Source organism: Cannabis sativa, chromosome 8, assembly GCF_029168945.1.
Source record: "Cannabis sativa cultivar Pink pepper isolate KNU-18-1 chromosome 8, ASM2916894v1, whole genome shotgun sequence".
Taxonomy (NCBI): domain Eukaryota; kingdom Viridiplantae; phylum Streptophyta; class Magnoliopsida; order Rosales; family Cannabaceae; genus Cannabis; species Cannabis sativa.
Genome location: NC_083608.1, coordinates 17725486 through 17730322, shown reverse-complemented (window position 1 = coordinate 17730322; position 4837 = coordinate 17725486).

Below are 4837 nucleotides of genomic sequence, written 5' to 3'. Positions count from 1 at the left end.
TCCGTGTTTAGCTCGGGGTTGAACCTAGTACCTGCCTTTGAATAATTTTGAGTTATTTGAATTATTATATTGATGGTGAAGGCTAAGTCTAATCGGTTTAGAATTAGGGTTTTAATCCGGAATATTATGTTAAGGTATTTATTTGTGTTTCTCAATTGTCGTGACATAGGACCGGGATTGCCTAGCTTGTTCTTCCACCCAGGTCGGCCATATTCTTGACTTCTGAATTAAGGTAAGAAAAGTGGTAAGCACCGTATGTGGTTAAAAATCAATGAATGAATGGAGGTGATCCTGATTATTATCATGATGTTGATTAAAGCTTATTAAGCCTAGGTTATTACCTAGGGTTGGAAACTAAGCTATTACCGTTATGAGTAATTACTCTTGAAACCGCGGTTAGGTTTCTTACTTCTCGTTTGCGTTATTGGGCAACGATAGTGACATATTCAAATTTCGTATGTAACGAGTGGTAAAAGTGGTACTTTATTAAGTACTGTGAATGTATGATGTTTAAGGAAATGCTTGTTATTATCGAATAAAGTGAGTAAACATAATGGCATGAGAATAAGTTGTTAATCATTTTCTTTCAATTATTGTTTTAGTCACTTTCTTGCCGAGTCTCCGTGACTCACCGGTGCTTTATGGTGCGGGTAAAGGAAAAGCTAAAGTCGAACAACCATGAGTTATGGTCACAAGAAGAATGTACATACCAGCCACAAAGTACCACTTTTTACAGGATGCTCTATTTTGATTGTATTTTGGAAAATATAAAGCTTATGTTGTAAAATACTTTGAACCGGTTGTAAATATTTTGAAAACAGGGGGACCCCATAAATCATGTTACTTATCTTTTGTTAAACAATTTAAAGGTTGAGTTTTAACTATCAAAATTTTAATTACCCACACTTTTAGTATAATTACATCTTATATAATTATTGGTATTTTAAATAAAGTGCACACACGTGGCGTCCCTGTTGGACAGGGCGTTACAACATGGTATCGTAGCCGCCAAGGTTTTTAGATCCCGAAGACCGGTTTGATATGTACATTGGCCGCAAGGACTCGATCGACTCATGGTTTAGTAAGTTTTAAGTTAACGTACTGACTTGTTAATTTTCTCGATTACCCGATTATCCGAATTATGTTGATATCGAATGTTGTGGGAAGGATTATAATATATGGAAATACTTATCGCATTGTTATTACTTGGAATGTGATCGCAGTGTATAGTTATGCACCCAAGGCGGACCGTAGGGTCGTGAGCTACCGGGCTCGTGGCCGCCGATGAGGAGAGAACCCTTTACCACCACCTAATTGGGAATGCTATATGCCGCTATGCAAGAAACTATTCGGCACAGGGGTGAACAAATCGAGAATTAAGAGAGCAACAGCTCACCGCTCTAAATCAGATCCCGATCCTCCGGCACCTCTAGTAGTGCTACGGATGCGGTGAAATCGTTTGGAACCATTATATGAACGGCTCAGAAGCGTAACCCGCCGTGTTTGAGGGTGGTGCTGATCCACTCAAAGCAGAGCAATGGATGAGTATGATAACATCCATTTTTGATTTTATGCGAGTTGAAGATAATGACCGAGTCAGGTGTGCTACCTATATGCTACGAGATGATGCCCGTATTTGGTGGGAGATCGTATCTCAGGGCCATGATCTGAATAATATGACCTGGGAAACTTTTCGGGCCTTATTTTTTGAGAAGTATTATAATGAGTCTATTAAGGCAAAGCAAAGGCGTAAGAGTTTATACGGTTAACTCGTGTAGTATGACCGTGACAGAGTATGCTACTAAGTTTGATCGATCGGCAAAGTTTGCCTCGGATGAGGTGGCTACCGAAGCCGCTAGAAAAGCCAAGTTTATTCGGGGGTCGGATGAACACATCGCCCGGGATGTGATTGTTGCTTCTAAACAACCGGGGGTTGCCCGAACTTATGCTCAGATAGTTGAGTTGGCTTTAGTTTCTGAGGGTGCAGAGGCTCAGATACGAAAGAAAAATATTGCCAGAAGAGATTCATGGAAACAATCAGCAGGTGCTGGTTCGGGTAGGGGTACTGATCTTGGTGACCGCAGGAAAAGACCTAGTGAAACATCGCCAGCAGCCCAAACAAAAGATTCCGGTGGTAACCAAGGTTTCCGTCAGTAGTGGGAATGAAAACCGGCGGACTTTTCCCCGAATGTCCAAGGTGTAAAAGGCATCACTCGGGCGAGTGTCGTGCCAGGGCCCGTTTCCACCGTGGAATGGTGGGTCATATGAAGAGAAATTGTCCACAATTGCTACTTGCCAGAGCAAAAGAAGGATGATACACCCGCTCCCGCTCGAGTGTTTGCCATGACTCAAGCCGAGGCCGATGCCGGTCCATCTACCGTGACAGTCGCCTTTCGTTGCCGGTACTTTATTGATCGTATTAATTGATTCCGGTGCGACGCATTCTTATATTTCAAGTAGAATAATTGAGCAGATGAATAAACCTAGTGATGTGCTTTCTAGAGGTTTTGGAACCTTGTTGCCTACTCGGGGAGTTGGTTATCTCCAAGCAGTGGGTTCGATCCCTTCCGGTGTTTGTGGAAGGAAGAGAGTTATCGCTGATCCGATAGAATTAAATCTGGAGGATTTTGATGTTATTTTGGGGATGGATTGGCTTGCTAAATACAACGCCACCATTGATTGTAAAAGAAAGATGGTAACTTTTCACTCGAGGGCGAGGACCCTTTTGTATTTGTGGGTAAGATGCAAGGATCTCGGATTCCCTTAATTTCAAATCTTAAGGCAAGGGATTTGTTGTGTGAAGGGTGCATTGGTTTCGGCAAGTGTTGTGGATATTTCCGGGGAACCACTAGCGGGCCGAGCATGTCCCAAGATAGTTCGAGAATTTCGGATGTGTTCCTGCAAGAGTTACTGTGGTTGCCACCAAAACGTGAAATTGATTTTGAGATTGATTTAATATCGTGAGCCGAGCTCGTATCGAAAGCTCCCTACAGATGGCACCTGCAGAGCCGAAAGAGTTAAAAGTTCAATTACGGGGGATGATGGATTTAAAATTTACTAGACCTAGTACTTCACCTTGGGGTGCACCAGCTTTGTTTGTGAAAAAGAAAGATGGAACATTACGAATGTGTATAGATTATCGGGAGTTAAACAAATTAACAAGTGAAGAACAAGTACCCTCTCGCCAAGAATAGATGATTTATTTGATCGGTTGCGGTGGTAAAACCTGTCTTTTCTAAGATTGATCTTCGATCCGGTTATCACCAACCGAGGATTCGAGAGGAGGATATTCCCAAGATGCCTTTTCGGACCGGTATGGTCATTATGAATTCTTGGTAATGTCCTTCTGATTGACAAATGCCCCGCAAAGCATTTATGGACTTGATGAACCGAGTGTTTAGAGATTTTCCGGATGATTTTGTTATTGTCTTTATCGATGATATTCTAATTTATTCGTACTCGGAAGAGACTCACGAAAGACATCTTCGAATGGTATTACAACGTCTCGGGGAGCATAAGTTGTATGCCAAATTTAAGAAATGTGAATTTTGGTTACCTCGTGTGAGTTTCCCGGGGCATGTGGTGAGTAAAGATGGTATTTTAGTGGATCCAAGAAGGTTGAAGCAAGTGCGTGACGGCCTCGACCTAAGTCAAGAATCGAAGTTAGAAGTTTCGGGGTTAGCAGGGTATTACCGAAGATTCGTCGAGGGCTTTGCAAAGATTTCTACGCCTTTAACCGAGTTGACCCGAAAGAATTGTAAGTTTGTTTGACCGACAAGTGTGAAGGTAGTTTCAGGAATTGAAGCAAAGGTTGATTACCGCTCCCGTGCTAACCTTACCAAAAGGTGACGAAAAGTTTGTGATTTATTGTGATGCGTCCAAACAAGGGTTAGGTTGTGTTCTTATGCAATCGTGGAAAGTGATTGCTTATGCATCCAACAATTGAAGGAGTATGAGCAACGATATCCTACCCATGATATTGAATTAGCATGCGGTTGTCTTTGCACTAAAAGTTTGGCGTCACTATCTCGTACGGTGAGAAATGTGAAATTTATACGTATCACAAAAGCCTCAAGTACTTTTTCACTCGAAGGATTTAAATATGAGGCAACGACGATGGTTAGAACCGGTCAAAGATTATGATCTGCGAGATTCTCTACCACCCCGGTAAAGCAAATGTGGTAGCGGATGCTCTAAGTCGGAAAGGACCAGGCAAGTTTGTGAACTAAAGGAAATCTCGGCCAAGTTGGCCGAGGATATGACGAGAGCGGAATTGAATTTGTAATTGGAAAACTTGCTAATATCACCATACAATCTAATCTGTTGGAAAGAATTAGAGTAGCCCAACAAGGTGACCTTGAGCTACAGGGACATAAGGAGAAGTTAGAGGCTGGATTGGCAAGAGACTTTTCATGCTTATCTGATGGGTTGTTGCGATACAAAAACAATCCGTGTACCTATTGACAAAGAAATCGTACAAGAGATTCTTGATGAATCTCATACTACACCGTACTCCTTACACCCGGAACAACCAAGATGTATCATGATGTGAAAGCTTTATACCGGTGGCCGGTATGAAGAGGGATATTGTTGAATATGTGTCAAAATGCTTAACTCCGTCAACAAATTAAAGCGTAACACCAAAGGCCTACAGTGTTTGCTTCAACCTCTAAAGATTCCCGAATGGAAATGGGAAGACATCACCATGGATTTTGTGGTGGGATTACCTGCACGTAGGGTATTATGATTCTATTTGGGTGATAGTGGATCGATATACGAAGTCTGCTCACTTCCTCCCGGTGAGGACAACGTATACAGTGGATCAATATGCTGATTT